The following is a 21,811-nucleotide window of genomic DNA, read 5'->3' on the forward strand; positions in this document are numbered from 1 at the left end:
TTGCCTCATTCTTTTCCATGTTTTTGTTCTCTATCATATTTCCAACTTTCTGTCTGATCTTATAAAAAGTTCTAATGGCTACTGGTTTCAATTTCATATATGTCATCAAGTCACAGTATCCAGTATAACCTAAGCCATGCTCCAAACAGTACAATATAAGAGTCTCATTTGAGCCCAACACTTGCTTCTCTTCCTCCTTGCTCTTATCTTCTTCTTCACTACACTTTTTCTTACACTTCACATGAATATTTGTAATAGTGGGTGTCTTATCAAAGCATATCTCAAGCCTGGCCAAACAATTGCCACAGAGTGGTGAAGCTGCTTGGAATGATGTTGTCACTTGATCTGCAGATGTTAGTATGTTAGGTTTATCATTTATCTGCATAGCTTTGTCACCTATAACATCTCTTATAAGTGACATTCTCTTCTCTAGAGTACTTGTATCTCCTTCAAGGACTTCAACTGAAGTGCTTGGCAGGAGAATATCATCAGAGGTACTCACATTAGCAGAGCTTGATGTAGAGGGCTGATCTTCAAGGTGTTTTCTCTCAACCCACTCCTTATGAGACTTCTGAAGCCTCACCAGACTTTCCTTTCTCCTTCCCATCCTCGAAAATATAGGTAGAGAGCAGAAAAACACAGTAAATGTCCTTCGCAAGCTTGTAAACAAACTCCTTATCAGCTTCCTCTTCACAGGTCACAATCCCGTTCTCTCAAAGGGATAGCTTTGAGAAAACGTATGTAAAGGAGGTGAGACTAAAATAAATTATTTTTTTTGCGTAATTTTCGAGAAAAATTACTGTATTTACGATTTTTAAAGGTATTTGACAGATCTGACAGCTGGGCAGCCTTTTAAACTGACAGTTGGGACCTTTAAACTGTCACGCGGCCTTTAAACATTGCTGGGAATTAAAGGCCGGTCATATTAGCCTCCAATAAGCGAATAAAATTTTTATTTTTTTTTAATTATTCGGGTAGAAATTGTCCTTAATGGAAGGAGAGGTCACCTCTACATGTTGATTATTCCTGCTGTATGACTGAAGCCAGGGCTCGTTTTTTTTTCAATTAGAGTGTTGCCTGTTTGGAATGACCTCCCTGAGCATGCTGTTACTGCAGTTCCTGTCGCTGCATTCAAACACCAACTCAATTTATCTCTGGGTAGTGTTCTGTATGGGTTTGTGTAAAATGTTTCTGTGGAGTCTGGATGAAACCATATTAGCCAACCCTATGCCATCCAACTAGATGTCTTCAAATGCCATCCTGGTTGGAGGTTTCATCTGCTTCTAGATGGAGCTCTGGCCTCATCTAGGTAAGAAAAGTCCCCACTGATTTGGTAATGTTTCATAATTATAAAAGCCTACAGTGACTAACCAAATATGTTCAATAAACCCACAGTTATAGACTTGAAGCATTTATTCTGGATGTTTTGAAGGCCACTGCCTTCATCTTCAGCAGTACAAAGCAGAATGAAGTATGCAAGTGAACTGAACCAAGAGAAGGGGGAGGGACAGAGGTAGAGAGTAACGTGTCACAGTGTGATTGGCCAACCCCACCTGTGAGCTCCACCCTACTCAAACCCTACCAGGACCTGACCTGTCTTTACCACTAATCCCTAGATCTGGTAGGGATTTAGTCACCGGTGCTCTCATTAATGGATCTAGCTTAAACATGCCTTCATTTAGATTATAATTCTTCTGGTTCTGTATACAGACTGATTCTAAAATCTTACGTTTTTTTTTTTAATTGTTACAGGTGAATAACATTGACTGGAATCCCAATCAATTGAGTGGTCATTATCAAAAGCATGGATAAAATTGGCATTATTAGTGTGACAATTCCTTACACTTCTCTTGTGTTCTTTTAACCTCACATCCAAGGATCTGCCTGTTTCTCCTATATAAACTAAGTTGCAATCTTTACAAGGAATTTTATATACACCTTCAGCTTTAATGCTCAAATTATTGTGAACAAGGATTGATTTGATGGTGGATGTGTGCTAAAAAGCTATATTTACATCAAGATCTCTGCTGACTGACTTAATACTTTCAAGGCTTTTAAAAGCCTTTGAAGCTATGCCATTCATGGAGTGGTTTAAAGTTACCTAAATGTCACCATGATACCCAGGTTCTAGGTGGTTACATCAAAGAAGCACTTGGGTGGTGATATGGACCCTAATATGGGTACCACTATAAATAAAATTGCATGTGCCATTAATGGGCAGAAGGTGAACAGTGCTTCCCACATATATTCCAAGTATGCCTACAGGTGCTATAGGTCATAATAAAAAAGAAAAAAAGTTAACCATTATGAATCCTCCCAAGTATAATAGCTGTTTTTACATATTGATTTTAATTTCTGCATTTACATATCCAAGAACTTTCAAAGTGGCCAGATCTGCCAAATGCTAAGAGAAGTTGTGAAACCAATAATTTCTAAGCTGTGTTTCACTAGATACAGGTTAGGCTAGTTTAGGCTGGCCTAACCTAACCTAACCTACCCATATTAATATAACATAACATAACATAACATAAATAACAGGATAACAAAGGGCCACCAGGGCCCATCTAGGTTATCCTGTATCAGTCGCACAGCGACCTCGTCATCAGTACTTAAAGATACACTTACAAGTACACAATACATTATATACTAATTCTAAATATTTGGCCCATTAACAGGGCTAAGTCCTGCAACGAATTCCTCTACAATCTGTGATCCCCATACATGGGGATCATGTCTTATTTAACTATAGTAAATTTCTTATAAAAACTATCATGCAGTGCTATACATAATTATAAATCTAATAAATTTAGGTGCTTATCTAATCTGTTTTTAAACATTGTCAAACTAGTGCTATTTACAACCCTCTCTGGCAATGCATTCCAGAAGTCTATCACCCTATGACTAAAGAAATATTTTCTTATATCTAACCTGCAGCCTTGCTTTCTAATCTTCCTGCCATGATTTCTAGTCCTACTTCCCTCCTCTAAGGTAAAGAAAGATCTCACATCTATGTAGTTTGTATCTGAGAACATTTTAAATAACTCTATCATATCCCTCTTATACATCTCCTCTCAAATGAAAACATGTTTAATTCCTTTAATCTATCTCTATACTCCAGGCGCTTTAATGCTGGTATCATCCTAGTTGCTCTTCTCTGAACTGCTTCTAACATGTTGATATCCTGCCTATAATGGGGTGACCAGGCCTGTATGCAATACTCTAAATGGGGCCTAACATAGGAATTATATAAGCTACGCACCACTTCCTTACTTTTATAACTAACATTTCTATTTATAAAACCCAGGATCCTATTTGCCCTATTTCTTGCTTCTAAACATTGCTTTGAAAATTTCATAGTCCTGTCTATCACTACTCCTAAATCCTTTCCTCCTCTACTGCCTCTAGCCAACATCCCTCCATCTCATAGCTAAAGTTTGTGTTGTCTTTACCTAAATGCATAACCTGACACTTTTAGAATTAAACTCCATCTGCCACCTGTCTGCCCATGCTATCAGCCTGTCCAGGTCTCGTTGTATTCTGTAATTGTCCTTTTCACCCTGTACTGCACATGCTATCTTAATATCATCTGCAAACTTTGATACTTTGCTACTAATTCCTATATCTAAATCGTTAATGTACACCAAGAAAAGAAGAGGTCCTAGCACTGATCCTTGGGGTACCCACTAACCACTTCCTTCCACTCAGACATTGCCCCATTTAATACTACTCTCAGTTTCCTATCAGAAAGCCATTCACTAATCCAATCAACTAACCTACCCCGTATCCCATGTAGTCTCAATTTGTACACTAGCCTCCTATGTGGTACCTTATCAAACACCTTGCTAAAATCTAGATATATAACATCTATGCTATTTCCATCATCTAACTCCTTGGTAATATATTCTAAGATATTGAGCAAATTTGTAAGACAGGACCTCCCTGATCTAAAGCCATGTTGGGTATTTGTAATTAATCTATTCTCATTTAAATGCTCCCAAATACTACCCTTAATGATTTTCTCTAGTATCTTACATACTATACTAGTTAAACTGTTTTGTGTTTTGTGTAAACGTGTTTGTGGCTCTTCCCTTTATTGATTTACATGTGTTTTTTTGGGTGTTTTTTTTTATTTCATAGTCTCATTCATTTATTTTTTCTTTACCAATGAAGACAAACAAAGGGCACCGAAATAAGAATATAAATTAAGAAAAGACGTCTGGAACAAAAGCCAGCTCAGATCCTTCCTCTGTGTGGAAGAAACCACCGCAAATTATCCCCAACCAACCTTGGATTGGAACCCAAGCGAAAAAGAAAAAAAAATATCGTACTCCTTAGACAGAAGGTCCACGTCACCTTTCCATGCAGGGTGACAAAAAAAGATCGTGCTCTTACATCAGTTATATGATGTGGTTTAAATAACTTTTTACTGTGACCTTTAGTGCGGTCATTGCCTACTCTCGTGAACATGTGAGCAAAAGGACAGTGGCCATTCATAATCTCTCAAACCTTAATGATATCCGGTCAGAATAACCTTACTTTAATAGAAAATGCATTTAGAAATGCTAAATGCTCAGCATAAGAGAGGTTTGTCAGTCCACTCTATTTTACTTAGTCCATCGTCATTGCACTGATTCTAGAAGTTCAAGTCTCCTGCATAACCTGTATTCCACAAAACACTACAGAAATCAATAATAGGTCTAATATGTGTGATGAAAACTTGTACCATAAATTCTGGGGTTCTACAAATTGTACTTTTGAGGATGTTAGCAACACCACTTCCTTTGCAAAAAAAACTTTTCTTATATGCATGTGGAATTTCAAGGAAGAATCCACTATAACACCCAGGTCTCTAAATTTATCTTTATTGAGAACAGGATTCACCCCAACATTAATAGTCAACATGCACAAAATTGCATCTGCTGAAGTGAATACAAGCACATTTGTTGACTGAAAAGTTAAGGTGCCAAGAAAGACTCCTTCAGTATAAAAAGGAAACAGATCATTCTGTATGATAGTACTAGATGGTAACTCATCTGATTTAGTAAGTGAAAGAGCAAGATAGAGTTTCAAGTTATTGGCAAACAAGGCAACTTTACTCCGAAGTCCAGGAACAATATTGTTAATGCTCATATAAATCAAGAATAGGATAGGTCTTACAACAGATCCTTGTGGGACACCACTCAAAACATGAATGCCACAACTCAAAAAATCATGGACCACAACTTCCATCTTGCTCCCCAACAGAAACTCACTCAGCCATCCAAGTAAGGGGGGATTAGTTACTCCAATAGAAGAAAGCTTTCTAAGTAACACGACATGAATGACATAAAAATGCTTTGCTATACTCAAAGTAGAGCACATTAATAGCATAACCAGAGTCCAAGTGAAGACCAACATAATCATATGTATAGTAACTGATCACTCACAGATAGTCCAGCTCAGAAACCAAATTGTTGTGGACAGAGTAAGGAATTATCTTCTAAGTATTTATATAGATAAGACACTATGATTCTTTCAAGTATTTTAGAACATATAGAAGTCAGACTAATAGGTCTACAATTATGTAGATGGATTTGAGTGGTTGGTGGATTGTATCCAAGTGAGAAGTGAGTGCCCTCTATGTCCCATAGCTCAGTCCCCTTCTGTTTCTGCTGTCTTTGCCTCCCTTTCTATCCTTTCTTTGGCAGCCAGGGTCTTTTACCCTCAGTGATACCAGTGTCCCTGCCCAAGGCTGACCTAGCTGGTTTGGGTGGGACTTGCAACCCCTCCCTGTAAAAAAGTCCACAGCCACTACGAGAGTTAGAGGTAGAGGTTGGGGTTCGAGGCTCTAGGTGCGGGCGAGCCTCTTGCCACGATCCCAATCTAGTTCTGCTGGGGGATCCGACCATGCAAACCCCTCGTGTGCCAAGGCCTTGCGAGATCCCTGTGTCTTGAGAGGGACGGGAGGATCCCCTCTCCTATTTTCAACTTTGGGGGTGCTGGTGGGGCTGCAGACATGGTACCTGCCTGTTGGACCATTCCTAGGGTAAACCTTCAGAGGGTTCTACATGTAGGCTCCTGGAACATTCTGTGTCTCTCAGAGGATCAGTAGGCTGAGAGTGGATATGGTGGGACTCTCTGAGACAAGGAGACCTGGCAGTGGTGAGACTAGTAGCAAGGGTTTTATTTACTATTGGTCCAGCATGAGCAATGGTCACCATGTCAAGGGGGCAGCCAAAGGCATCTCCAGCAAACTGCAGCTGTCCGTTGTAGAGGTTACTCTGGTTGATGAGCGTATAATGTGACTAAGGCTGAAGCACAGTCTAGGCTTCATGTCTGTTGTAGCAGTATACGTTCTTACCGAGGTGTGTGAAGCTGAAGAGAAGGAAACGTTCTACGCCAAACTCGACTTTGTACCGGACCAATGTCCCTGTCATGATACACTTATTGTCTTAGGCGACTTTAATGCTGTCACTGGCACTGAGTTATGTGTTGGTCTCCATGGCTCTGGTACCAGAAATAACAACAGCTTGCAGGATCCAGAAGGTTGAGAATTGCAGGTTCCTGGTATCAGAGACCAGCGCTGCACCGCTGGACTTGGTAAAACAATGCTGGAGGGGTAGCGAAGGAAATTGACCATATCCTTGTTAGTACTCATTGAAGGATCCTTCAGAACTGCAGGATTTTTTGGAGTGCCGAGTTCTTGTGACTGATCACAGGCTTGTTGTTACTAAACTCAAGCTGCATATCAAGTCCAGAAAGCCTCCAAGATGTGACCACACTGTGCTTCATCTTGAGAAACTGAAGGACTTGACATGTGCCCAGGAGTATGTAGTGACAGTCTCCAATCAGTTTGGAGTGCTCAACACCATCGAGGACCCGGTAGAGCTAAGTGTTACCCTCAAAACGTGAGACTCTTGAGGCTTCGCCTCAGTAGAGACGCTGGACAGTATTGAGGAAGTCGTGCTGCCAGACTTGCTAGGAACCGCATCCAGTACAGGGCTCTGTCACATAGGGCTAGAGCTCTCCTGAGGAGAGACAAGGAGAGGTATGTCAGGGGTCTCGCTTAGGATGTAGTGTCATTTAAATGCTAATGCCCTCTGACCTGCCTATCGAGCCCTGAAGAAACTCCATTCCAAGTCTAAATCTCAGGCGAGCACTATCCAAACAGCAGATGGCCACCTCGTTTCAGACGCAGATGAGCAGATGGCTCGTTGGACTGAGTGCTTTGAGCAGCTGTTCACGGTGGATCCTCCAAGCGGACAGCTCCAAACTGCAGGGTTACAGATGCTGGATGCTGATCCACCCATTGACGTCTGCACCCTCCATTGATGATGTCAAAGAGACTGTGGCAAAGTTAAGGGGTGGAAAGGCTGCTAGCATCTGTAACATCAGTGCGGAGCTGCTCAAAGCGAGGGATGAGGTCATGATACATGGGTGTAATGTGGGGAAAAAAAAATTAAATAAATGAAATACTTACAATGAATAAAGGAAATTATGAAAATTTTGAATAAATTTTGAAGTTTTATTTTCAACTAATGGTAGCAGTAGCCATTATCAAAGGCACTGGTTTTTTATTTTGAATGATTAACATTGAATGCAAATTCACACACTTTACAACAAATTGATGGAATAATATTAAATAAACTTTCTCCCCACAATGACATTCGTTTGTTTACAGTCCAGCTCACCAGAGAGAGGATACACACTCACTACAAAATACAATGCACAAAAGAAAATTACATAATATCATTAATTTTACAGCCTCCCAATTGAGTTGCAGTAGTATTCACGACTTTCCACTTGCGTGGTGGTACATGCGGTTTCATAGCTTACAAGAAAGAAACAAGAAAACACTTACTCGTCTTTGAGGTCGCTATGTACTATTAATGGGGTTAAGTTTACCAAATGGTGCCATTTCCTCAAGCAAACACACTTAACATTGTCTTTGGGGGCCTTGTTACACCATTTTAGAAGGGAAGGAGGATGTACCATGGTGGGTGATGGTCCCCCCCTTCACTTTACCCAACACTGCCGCCAACTAATAACTTCACTTCTCTCTATTTCCGCAAAAGAACACCCTATCAAAATATACACACACATGGACCACACTGAGAGAGAAGGGTAGCCATCTCTATCTACTAGGATACTGTATAAGTAATTAGATGATATATATATATGCATAAATACTATGGTTCATATAAAAGTTACGTTAAGTTTTCATGGGAGTGGGGAGGTACAGACCTGCTAGGATGAAGAAAGGGAGAGTACTGTGGGAAACACATCACAGCTATGCTCTCACAATTTCAATATTATTGGCAGTTATCACAATAGGACTAGTGCGAAGTAATTACAGAGAATTTGATTGACATTACTAATGAGATTACATTACTGAAAGACACTTTCCTGAACAGCTCACTTCTCCCTTTACTTACTGGAGTGAAAAATTTGTTAAAACTTCTGATCACAAAGTGAGTAAATTCACTGTGTTTTAATTCATGAGCTGGCTACTATCTCTTCCTCGTGCATGTTTGATGTTTGTCCATATGTCTGTATGTCTGTATGTATAGTATCCATGTGTGTCGCTACACTTACAGCTATCACCTTAATAACTAAAGACTTAACATTATTATTTGTGGCACTACATGAGTTGCACGCTGTCTTGACTGTTGAATGGCATTCAGATACCATTCCCCATGACTGGAAAAAGGGATTGGTCATCTCTATCTGGAAGGGGAAAGGTGACCGTCAGGACTGCAACAACTACTGTGGTATAACAGTGCTCAGCGTACCACGCAAGGTGCTTGCCCATTTGCTGTTGATGCGTATCCACAGTCACCTGCTGAAACCCCAAAGACCTGAACAGTCTGGGTTCATGCCCGGTAAGTCAACAACCGACCAGATCCTAGGACTTCCCGTACTAGTGGAGTGCCAACGAGAGTTTTGACAGGGGATGCTGCAGCCTATGTTGATCTCAAGAAGACGTTTGACTCAGTACATCAAGAGAGATTCTAGGATCTTCTGCGTCTTTGTGGGATTCCTACAAGGATTATTGGTCTATCAACTGGCCTCTACTCACGGACTGTGAGTGCTGTGAAGTGTGGAGGGGGCGTGTCCAGCTTCTTCCTTGTGAATATGGGAGTGAGGCAGGGATGCATGCTTGCTCCATCACTTTCCAACATTTGCATGAACTGGTTACTAGGCAGAGTTGTAGACCAACGTGATCATGGAACATCTTGCTTTTGCCGATGATGCAGTAATCTTTGCTGAGTCACTGGAGGTTCTGGTATAATGGCTCTAGAGCAGGGGTTCCCAACCGGTGGGTCGCAACCCCCTGGGGGTTCGCGAAGCCTTGGCAGGCGGGATCGCATAGCCTTGCCAGAAGTAGCTTGGGGTAATATTAATTTTATCAATTACATTTTTTATGGTCTTACATTTTTTTTTTTTTTTTTTTGTGCAAAACAAAACGTGTGCTACATTAGTTCAATGTCATTAGGTGATATTATGGGTGTATGTATGTGTGTCTGTGAGTGAATGTGATAGTAAGCCCTGAGTAGGGAGGGGGTCACATGGGCTTCAAACTTTTAGGTAAGGGGTCGCGAGTGCCAAAAGGCTGGGAACCACTGTTCTAGAAGCACTGCATGAGGAGGCAAAGTCCCTGGGACTCCAGGTTTTCTGGCCAAAGACCAAGGTTCAGGTGTTTGAAGGCTTACTGGATGAAGTATACCTTGGTAGTGTAGTGCATAACAACAGTGGGTCGAGCCAGGGAGTTGTACAGTGGATTAGCCTGGCTAACGGCATTATGGACTTGCTCAACAAGAGTATGTGGCATTGTTGGTACTTGTGTAGACGGACAAAGATTTGGATCTTCAAGTCGCTGGTGATCCCTGTCTTACTCTACGGCTGTGAGACATGGAAAATGAACACCAATCTGAAGAGGCGAACTGATGTCTTTGGTACTAGATACCTTTGCAGGATCATGGGACTGATCATGGGAGTGTGAAATCAACGATTGCTCCGTAAGACTGATTCGAGGCCGATTACCAGCATAGTCTGTCAACGCCAACTGCAACTATATGGGCATGTGGCACGCTACCCAGAAGCCGATCCTGCATATCAGGTTGTCTCGAAAAGGGATAACCCAGCATGGAGGAGGCCAAGAGGACATCCATAGAACTCATGGCTGCAGCAAGTTGATGCCTACTGCTGCGAGTTACTTGACATGGGAAGGGAGCCTTCATGGAGACTCACGAGGTGTGACCGCCTGGAGTGGTGCCATAGGGTAAGCGAGGCGATGTGCCTCCCAGCGTATGGCCCCCATGATTGATTGATTTGAGTGAATGCCACCTTCAAATAGAGGCAGAGCATTAGCTAATTTCCACTCAAGAGGTACCCTCATAAAAGAGATACTCTTGTTGAAGAAAAGGTAGAGGGGATAACATAAGGCAACAGTACACTTATGGAAGACAATAGAAAGTAAACCATCGGGACCACAACCAGGCAAAAACTTTACTTATTAAGGGACTTGTAGATATCATCAATAGTCATCTCTCTAAATGACAAAAGGGAATCAGAGACTTGGAATGGGTAAGGCTCAGGCAAAACACCATCAACAAAGGCTGATGAGAATTGATTGGGCAAGAGATTAGCCATAGACTTAAAGTCACTGTGCCACGCTCCATCAATAAGAAGGGAATCAACAGAGGGTTTCTCTGTTTTCTTTCGCCTCGAGTAAGCATGAAAATGTTTCTAATTACCAACAGAAACAAGTGAACATTTACACATGGATGTTACATTTATACTGCCTATTAGTATTCCTAAAATTCAACCATGCTTGAACCACCATAGGAGAATGACAACCAAGGGTAGACCTGAGACGTTTGTAATACTTCCAGGCTGCAACCTTAAGAGACTTTATAGTACAGAAAACATTACCACTCCATGGAGGGTGAGAAAAACTTGAATGCTTAATAGTGTTACAGCATCATCCCCCTTCACTATGGTCCCCAACTGTCTCTTCATCCACATGTGGTAGGGCAGGGGCTGGGGAGAGCACACACAACACTTCACCTGCATGAGCCACACAGAGGCCCAACACAGGACTTATCCAGGGTTCCCTTGTAGGCTGCCAGCCAGGAAACACTCCCGTCAAAGCACCTGAGTGGCATACCGTGCCCCTTGCCTTACTGTATCCTCACAGCGGGTTGGGCAGGCAGCGTGCAGCCTCTTCCTCTGGCGATGCCCTAAGTTAGTAGACAGCGCAGACTAGAGTACACAACTCCAACAGTAAAAGCTTCCCTTAGGCACTTACATCTTTCTAACTCAGGTGACAAGGCCAGGTTTCTTAGGTTATTCTCCCTGCGTGGTTTATTTGCCAAATTCAGTCCTGAGCGGTATCTAGTCCCCTAAGGACATCCCAGAGGCAGTGAGGATCAGGGACAACCAAGCCTTCTCCAAGTCTGTTTATTGCAAAGACAATCTGATATATACATGGCAGGACTAAACATGTACCACCTTCCCAGATGTACAGTGACAACTGGCGCTTCCTCACTCTTCTGAACATGAACTATACACTAATCATAATGACAATTCCTAGCCAGAATTATTCATTGGTCATACATTTCCCAATACAAAAAAAATCAAAGAAACTTACATAGAACAAATCCTGGTTACAAGGAAAAAAAATTGTCCCCCACACCACACTCCAATTCTCTACTTACAGGCTTCTATAAACGAGGAGAGGATAACATAAAGCCCCTTACTTAACAATAGGAATAAATTGTTTAAAAGAACCAGTCAAAACATGAACAAATTTGCTATAATATGATTTATTGATACATTTATTGTTGAATTAATAAATAATTACAACAAAGGAGGAGGATGGACCTTGCCACCCACCCCCTGGGCAAAGACATAAGGTTAAAGTATCAAAAACATAACACTAAACAGTATACATAACAAGAATACAAGTATTTCAATAAATAAGTACAGATATTGCACATTTTATTGCATGAACATCCTACAGTCTGGGAGCAAACTGAGGATATTCCTTGAGTATATCCCTGAGAGTGGTTGAGTCAAGGAGATGGTCAATGAGACTGTACTAATCATGTTGACCTTGTGGCCTAAATTTAGCAATGAGAGGACATTCCATGATATAGTGATGCAGAGTGTGTCCCCTTGGTGTAGCACACAGCACACACCAGGAGAAGCACTGACTTCCCCAAAGTATTTGTAGCCTAATCTGAGCCTCATTGCCACCCTGTCATGTGATGCAGTGTGTCTCTCGTAGGTGTAAGCACAGCTCTGGGAGACACGTGCATAGTGAAGACTAGTGCTACTGCCCCTATGGCAACAAAGCTCCAACTGATCACTAATGCTACTTTGTACAAAGTCCTTAATGCTACTCTTAACATAACCCAGAGTGTGCTCAGTGCCAGGGTCCACTGTGTCATCTTGTAGGGTATACTTAGCAAGGTGGTCCGCTTTTTCATTTAAAGGGATACCCACATGAGAGGGTATCCAGATGAAATGGACCGTGGCACCGGTACCTTCTAGGGCGTGGATGAGATCAAGACACCTATTAACTAGATCACAGTCCATGGGGAAGGTGGATTGAAGGGCATACAGCCAGACTGTCAATAAAGAAATATACATTCTAGTGGAAGACATGTGTGCAGGGAGCTGCCTGGAAACCTCAATGTCAGTGTAGAGTTAAGCAAAGATGTAGTCACGGATGAACAGCCCACATCCAGACCTGCTGCCATTGACTGACCCATCACAATAAACATGAATAGCCTGAACATGTGGGTACTTGGACAATTTAGTCATGAACATGTCTTGCAGCACATGAGAGAGCCAGTCCCTCTTGGGCTGATGCAGAGATTGAATATCAACACTGACACGGTGAGGGTTCCAGGTGGGTTGTAGCAGTGACATAACATGATCTTCCTGAAGTATGGTGTTGTAGGAGTGCCTCTCTGCACGCCTTGTCTACAGACGGTGATGAATCACAGACTGTGACAACACGCACAATATATATATATATTACTATACTATCCTACTACAAGTGCTTACTAACACCTGTTAGACTGACATCCCTGGCCTACTACTACTGCAATATATGAGGTGTACAGCACATCCGGTGATGTACACATAAGCCCAGACACCACCTACGGGTGACACCCACTATCCACTCGTCGCAGACAAGTCTGGCGGACGACAACTACGCACTACTGGCCGACATGAAGCCTCTCAGCATTCAATAGTGTGCGTGGCTACTACCACTACAATACAGTTTACTACTGAAACTATACAAAAGATGGTGGGGGCACACAGCCACCCAACAAAACACACTGGTGACCACAGCCACCAACAGCAACAATGGGACGAAACAATAACGCATCCCTCCACGTCGCCACACCCGAGTGGACGAACGCACAACAGGAAATGCAGCCCCAACCGGCTACACTTTCCTCAGAACAACAAGCCCGTTGTCCTACACAGCCACAGTCTACCCAGTAGCAAGCCAGCTACTCAACAGGAGGGCACAACTCCCAGACCAATGACTAGCGAGTAACAAGAACAGCCCAGCAACACGTGTCTCCACCCTGTGCCAGAAACCAAGAGCGCACGTGTCTACCTCCGCTGAAGACTGGCTGGTTACTATACACAGTATACTACTGATACTACACAACAGATGGTGGGGGCACACAGCCGCCCACCAAACACACTGGTGACCACGGCCACCAACAAAACAAACAGGACGAGACAACACGTATCTCTCCTCCGCGTCGCTACCCCACGAGTGGACGAACGCACAACAGGAAATGCAGCCCCAACCGGCTACACTTTCCTCAGGACAACAAGCCCGTTGTCCTACACAGCCACGGTCTACCGAGTAACAAACCAGCTACTCAACAGGAGGGCACAACTCCCAGACCAATGACTGGTGAGTAACAAGCGAAGCCCAGCAACACGAATCTCCCTAACACTGTGCCAGACCGACGAGTGTGTGTGTCTATCTCCGCTGAAGGCTAGCTGGTTACTGACTCCTGCTTGCAACGAGAAGCATGGAGAGGGAGGCGGGCCGTCTGCTCAACAGAACAGCCCGAGGGGCCCGCGATGGGTGGCCATAGGCTTCACATATAATAATATAATCAATTAAAGGGGATTAAGACGGTGCCCATCACAATATATATATATATATATATATATATATATATATATATATATATATATATATATATATATATATACATAACAAACAAAACTAACTGGGAAGAATTCAAAGAAGGCGCAAAACTTAAAACAAATAACATTAACACAGACCCATGCAACAACCAACCTACTCTGGAAAAGTCACTGAAAGAATGGACTGAAAGAATGGATCAAGACACTTATTAACTAGATCACAGTCCATGGGGGAGGTGGATTGAAGGGCGTACAATGCAGCCTGACTGTCAATAAAGAAATATACATTCTTATGGTGAGGCGCCACAATGTGGAGCGCCTCCAGTACAGCATACAGTTCTGCTCTAGTGGAAGACATGGGTGCAGGGAGCCGCCTGGAAACCTCAGTGTCAGTGTAGAGACTGACTGGCAGAGATGTAGTCATGGATGAACAGCCCACATCCAGACCTGCTGCCATTGACTGACCCATCACAATAAACATGAATAGCCTGAACGTGTGGGTACTTGGACAATTTAGTCATGAACATGTCTTGCAGCACATGAGGGAGCCAGTCCCTCTTGGGTTGATGCAGTGAGTGAATATCAACACTGACATGGTGAGGGTTCCAGGCGAGTTGCAGCGGTGACATAACAACGTTAATACAAGCCTCAGCTACACCTACACTTGTCAGTACTCCCAAGATCTTCCTGAGATATGGTGTTGTAGGAGTGCGAGGATCATGATACAGGAGGGTCAGTGATCCCTTTAGAGAGTCAGAGCCATGCATAGCATCCAACTAATTGTGCAACAAATAATTTCCTGTACCCTACATATAATACTCGGCAGGTGCAGTTCAGCTCTGAGGACTTCAATCCGTGCAGTCCTGGGGCATCCCAAGATTATCCACATGGCTTCATTCTGTACAAGCTCCAGGGGACGGAGTTGGGTGGCACTAAACTGTATTAAAACAGGGGCGGCATAATCAATAAGGGACCGTATGACAGATATATAGAATATTCTTTGGACTGGAATGCCCGCCCCCAGGCCCCTGTTGGCTAGCAACCGAAGTGGTGCTAGCCGTGGCAGACAGAGGTCTCGAACATATTGGACGGCTTGAAGAGACTTCCTAAAGCTCATCTGAACACCCAGGTACTTGTGTATATGAACTCTAGGGATGGGAATGTTATTTACAGTGGGCAGCTGAGAGACCTTCCCTTTAGCTTGAAATTTTGTTTTACATTCATTAATCACTAGTCCCATTTGGACACACAACGCTGCCAGTTGTGACAAGAGTAAGCCGCAAGGGTGAGCAAAAATAAAAAATAAAACAATAATTAGCAAGACGGTTTGCCCGTCATCTTTACACTCTGACTTTATTTCCTTTCCCACTATTGCCCTCAACACTTCCCTTCCCAACAACTTTTACTCTTCATAGTTTCACCCATCTTTTCTATCCCCCCCTTCAACGCTCAACGCTAAACGAGGGACACAAACGAGCCACTCTTCTTCCTAGTCACTTCTCTCTCTCTACCTGGTGTGACACAACCACAGCCCCCATGTTCCTTCCTCCCTATGCCTGACATGACACAGCAACCATCCCCAGGGTCTCTCTCTCTCTCTCTCTCTCTCTCTCTCTCTATTGACCCTAGTGAGACACTGCCCCAGTCCTTAGACACTTCAGTTTACCTTTCATCTTTTGGCACGGTTCTACCCCAACCTTCAGGCCCTTCTTGTCTTCTGGTAGCTCGTGAGGCACTAGATGCGCCCGCTTGTTCACAATCGCCCCTCACACCTCACATGTGGTCACTATGTCAGGTGCTTACACCCATCTCCACCTTGAAATCATCGCCAGATGCAGCAGTGGGCCTAACTGGAATGTTGGGCTCAGTCATGCCCCATACCCCACATCATCGGAGCACCCCGGCTCACCACCCTTTGACCAGCTAGATAGATAGATAGATAAGATAGATAATACTTTATTGTTCATGTATATAATACATAAAAATTTGTTTTGTGTGTCTCCAGCTAAAAGTATCATTCGGTATAGTGATGCAGTGTATGGTATAGTGATGCAGTGTATGGTATAGTGATGCAGTGTTTGGTATAGTGATGCAGTGTATCCCTTACAAAGATATAAGGTAGAGAAACAGGAAGCCATTATGGTGGACTCACGAGATAGGTAGATAGATCAGAGAGAAGAAGAGGGCATATAGAGAGTTGCAGAAAAGTGGGGAAGATGTAGATTTGATTAGGTACAGACAGGTCAGGGATGATTTGAGTAAGGTTATAAAAAAAAGTAAAAGGCAGGCAGAGATAAAACTAGCTAGAGCTGGGAGTAAAGATCCCAAAAAATCATATAGTTATTACAAGGTCAGTGATAAAAGAAATAAGGATAGGATTGGACCACTCAGAAAAGATGGTGTAGTAGTGGATCAAAATGAAGACATAGTAGAATTATTGAATGAACAATTTTCTTCAGTATTTACTAGGAAAGAATAGGAAATCCTGTTACAAACAGTGCGACGAGTAGTTTAAGAGCTTTAGAAAATATTGATATAAAACCGGGAATTATTAGGAAATTTATTCTTGAACTAGACGATAGGAAAGCTAGTGGTCCTGATGAGCTACATGCCAGAGTACTTAGGGAGGGTGTAGACAGTATTTCTGAAGCACTTAAGTTAATCTTTGAAAGATCACTTAGGTTTGCTGAGATACCTCAGGACTGGAAGTTAGCTAATGTTACTCCAATATTTAAAAAAGGTAGGAAGGATGATGCAAATAATTATAGACCGATCAGTTTAACTAGTATAGTATGTAAGATACTAGAGAAAATCATTAAGGGTAGTATTTGGGAGCATTTAAATGAGAATAGATTAATTAGAGATACCCAACATGGCTTTAGATCAGGGAGGTCCTGTCTTACAAATTTGCTCGATATCTTAGAATATATTACCAAGGAGTTAGATGATGGAAATAGCATAGATGTTATATATCTAGATTTTAGCAAGGCGTTTGATAAGGTACCGCATAGGAGGCTAGTGTACAAATTGAGACTACATGGGATAGGGGGTAGGTTAGTTGATTGGATTAGTGAATGGCTTTCTGATAGGAAACAGAGAGTAGTATTAAATGGGGCAATGTCTGAGTGGAAGGAAGTGGTTAGTGGGGTACCCCAAGGATCAGTGCTAGGACCTCTTCTTTTCTTGGTGTACATTAACGATTTAGATATAGGAATTAGTAGCAAAGTATCAAAGTTTGCAGATGATACTAAGATAGCATGTGCAGTACAGGGTGAAAAGGACAATTACAGAATACAACGAGACCTGGACAGGCTGATAGCATGGGCAGACAGGTGGCAGATGGAGTTTAATTCTAAAAGTGTCAGGTTATGCATTTAGGTAAAGACAACACAAACTTTAGCTATGAGATGGAGGGATGTTGGCTAGAGGCAGTAGAGGAGGAAAGGATTTAGGAGTAGTGATAGACAGGACTATGAAATTTTCAAAGCAATGTTTAGAAGCAAGAAATAGGGCAAATAGGATCCTGGGTTTTATAAATAGAAATGTTAGTTATAAAAGTAAGGAAGTGGTGCGTAGCTTATATAATTCCTATGTTAGGCCCCATTTAGAGTATTGCATACAGGCCTGGTCACCCCACTTATAGGCAGGATATCAACATGTTAGAAGCAGTTCAGAGAAGAGCAACTAGGATGATACCAGCATTAAAGCGCCTGGAGTATAGAGATAGATTAAAGGAATTAAACATGTTTTCATTTGAGAGGAGATGTATAAGAGGGATATGATAGAGTTATTTAAAATGTTCTCAGATACAAACTACATAGATGTGAGATCTTTCTTTACCTTAGAGGAGGGAAGTAGGACTAGAAATCATGGCAGGAAGATTAGAAAGCAAGGCTGCAGGTTAGATATAAGAAAATATTTCTTTAGTCATAGGGTGGTAGACTTCTGGAATGCATTGCCAGAGAGGGTTGTAAATAGCACTAGTTTGACAATGTTTAAAAACAGATTAGATAAGCACTTAAATTTATTAGATTTATAATTATGTATAGCACTGCATGATAGTTTTTATAAGAAATTTACTATAGTTAAACAAGACATGATCCCCATGTATGGGGATCACAGATTGTAGAGGAATTCGCTGCAGGACTTAGCCCTGTTAATGGGCCAAATATTTAGAATTAGTATATAATGTATTGTGTACTTGTAAGTGTATCTTTAAGTACTGATGACGAGGCCGCTGTGTGACTGATACAGGATAACCTAGATGGGCCCTGGTGGCCCTTTGTTATCCTATTATTTATATTATATGTTATGTTATGTTTTTTAACAATCAAACAGTACAATGCATAACACTCATACATACATACATACTATACCCAGTACACTTAATGGCCTCCTGCATACAGTCATATTGGTATATAAAAAATGGCTATCTTTCGTTCAGTGATCTAATGCTGTCTGGCACAAAAGATTTACAATATCTGGAAGTCCTACAGTTCATTGACCTTAACCTTTTACCTGATGGCAATAACTGATAGCTGCTGTTGAGAGGATGTGAAGGGTCACTGGTGATTACTTCACATCTATGGAATGAACTTGTCTTATAAATATCAGCTAAATTTGAGCTGTTCTCTACTCCCAATTTTACACAGTTTTGAATTATCCTAGTAAGTTTTCCCTTCACCTCTGTACTAAAACTACCATACCAACATGTAATTGAGAACGACAAAACACTGTATAATTGCAGAATAAAATAAGTTAGCAGTTCTGGTGTCAATAGCTTCCGCATAGAGTACATCCTAGAGTTTAATCTTTTATATAATGCTTCTGCGTTTTGATTAAAACAGAACTTGTTATCAATAATTGTACCAAGATACTTACTTATACTCTGTGACTGATTCAACTAACTCTCCATTTATGTACAGAGGTGACTGAGTGACTGGTGATGTACTATAGTCTACTACCATTTCTTTTGTTTTCATAACGTTAAGCTCTAGATAATGCTCACTACACCAAGTATTAAAAGGCTGTACTTCTTCCCTGTAACTACTGTCATTATTTACACACAAACTCACAAGGGCAGTGTCATCAGCATACTTAAAAAGAAGAGAATTAGTGGCCTGGCACAGGGTGAAGGCACCCCCATTGCTACTACATTGCCCTGACATGGAGCCCGGTATTGGCAGAAATGGGCAAGCAAGCCACACCTGGCCGATCGCTACCCTGTGTCATCGAAGCAGGCCAGCCGTCTGACCCTGCAGACTGTTTGCCGGCCTCCACAACCCTGTCACCAAGATCCGGGCTGCTCACACCCGAGAAGCCACCTACACCTGGCTGGTCGCTGCCTAACATCACCGGGGCGGGGTTTCTTCTGGGCATCTGTCGCCTGCTGAATTAGATTGTACATTATATATAAAAGAAAGAAAAAGATTATACTGTTTCCTTGGCCATCGGGGGAAAAGAACCATTTAGCCTCTTAACACTGGTTGGCAGGCGGTAGTCCTCCGACAGGCCAGGCAACATTGTCATTGAGAACCAGCGGCCATTCAACCAAGACAATGACACCATAGATATCTGGCTGGAGCTTTTTGAGCTGCTTTGTGAACTCCAAAACATCATCGCAGACCAGCGTGCCAAGTGGTGTAAAGTGGTGATGCTGGGAACGACATAATCTCCATCATCACAGCAGAGACGTGGGAGTAGTGGAAGGCAGCACTCAAGAAGGAGCTTGGACACCCTGACAAAGTGCAAGCAAGCAGATAGGACCTCGCTGCCCTCACTCAATGTGATTTAACTCTTTGCGCAATAGCAAGAAAGGCGCAAGAGCTGGCATCTCGTGCATTCAGCAGGCGGGGCCATCATCGAAAGGTAAGCTATGAAAGCATTTGTGAAAGCTTTGCCTCTCGAGTCAGGAAGAAAAGTATTGAGAACATGGACGATGACGGTGGAAGAAGCTTGGGAAGAAGCCTGGGAACATCACCATCAAATGATGCAGACTCTGTCACCTCCTGTTGTGGTGGTGGCTGCACAGACTGAACCTACTCATCTGGAGCAGTTGGAAACCACCACTACCCCACTCCAGCGACAACTACTAGATGATTGAGACGGACAGTGGCGCAAACCAAAGAACTCTACCCACAACAAGGACAACTTGTGGTGCTGGAACTACAGTAACATTGGCCAATGCAACGGGAATGTCGCAGAACAAGAACTGGCAATACTGTAAACAAGTGTTTAAACTCCAACAGGGGATGTCCATAGGCACTGGATGACCCCAATCAAACCTGACGCCAGCAACATCATGATGCCCATTACAGTAGAGGGACAAGAGGCAACCGTGCTTGTAGACGCAGGTGCCAGCCGTAGTTGTTTCTCCCCCACCTTCTACAGCAGGAATAAAAACAAGCTGGGGAGCCTTCAACATACATCACTGGTGCAAGGAGCCAACAGAGCAAGGCTAGTGGTTGAGGGGGGGGACACGGCAACTATCACTCGAGCGGGAGAACAACATTGTCGGGACATCGCTCATAATTCTGAAAGGCCTATCAGGAATCGATAGAATACTCGAAATGGACATCCTCAAAACTCTCAGAATTAAGATCTCAACACATGAGCACATGGCAACACCCAACAGAGGCTGTGACCGACCCTCTAAGGTTCTGTACCTCGCTGACAACATTGACATCCCTCCCAACTGCTGGCGCCAGATATTGTTGCTTCACGACGACACTCACACCATTAGTGTGTTCTCTCCCACCTGGAAACTACCCCCCTGGCCTTAGAGCTGTGCCAACAGTGTTGAATGGTAAGTCAGCATTTGTTGTTGTGGCCAACTATTCCTTGGAACAAATAAGTCTTCAAAAAAGGATGGGAAATTGGCACTATCGACCCAGGAGAACTCACAGGACCGCCAGAAAACACCCCGGGCATAGTTACCTTACCAGATGTTCTAACAACCTAACACCATTACAAACATGCGACTTACAGAACCTGCTGATGGACTATGGATATATATTTGCCCATGGGGACGGCAACAATGATTTAACTAACCTCACAGAGCACCGTGTATACACTAAGAAGCCACCCATCAAACAGCAGTTTCAAAGACAACCACCAGCTCGGAGGGAAGAGGAATGTAACCAGGTAAAATCCATGGCACAGCGTGCCATTATTTGGGCATCACCAAGTCCTTGGTCGTCCCCAGTAGTGCTGGCCAAGAAGAAAGATGGCTCTCTGAGATTTTGTGTAGACTATCGTTGCCTCAACGCTGTTACTGTAAAAGATGCCCAGCCCCTTCCCTATATCGACGACACACTGGAGGCTCTTCATGGTTCCCGCTGGTTCTTGATACTAGATTTACAAAGTGGGTACTGGCAAAGTCCCATTCATCAAAAGGAGAAGGAGAAAGCGGCCTTCTGCACAGGTGATGGCCAATTCTGGGAGTTTGAAGTGCTACCATTCGGTGTATGTAATGGCCCTGTATCGTTTTCTCACTTGATGGATGCTGTTCTGGTCGGCCTTATATGGAAAGCCTGATTGGCATACTTGGATGATATCATCATTTATTCACCCACATGGACAGTGCATCTGCAACCCCTACAGGAGGTGATCGAATGCATACGACGGGCGGGACTCAAGC

General features: G+C 42.8%; 1 protein-coding gene across 1 annotated transcript in view; it reads left to right on the plus strand.

Moving 5' to 3' along the window:
• Nucleotides 1-1,101: 1,101 nt before the first annotated feature.
• The window catches only part of LOC123515080 (lachesin-like), a 115,890-nt gene continuing 95,180 nt past the window's right edge, over nucleotides 1,102-21,811 (plus strand). The window contains exons 1-2 of the mRNA XM_045273507.1: nucleotides 1,102-1,309; nucleotides 1,433-1,621. The gene's annotated coding sequence lies outside the window, so the exon portion shown is untranslated. The remainder of the gene's footprint in view (nucleotides 1,310-1,432; nucleotides 1,622-21,811) is intronic.

Source organism: Portunus trituberculatus, chromosome 5 (assembly GCF_017591435.1).
Source record: "Portunus trituberculatus isolate SZX2019 chromosome 5, ASM1759143v1, whole genome shotgun sequence".
In the NCBI taxonomy this organism is placed as follows: domain Eukaryota; kingdom Metazoa; phylum Arthropoda; class Malacostraca; order Decapoda; family Portunidae; genus Portunus; species Portunus trituberculatus.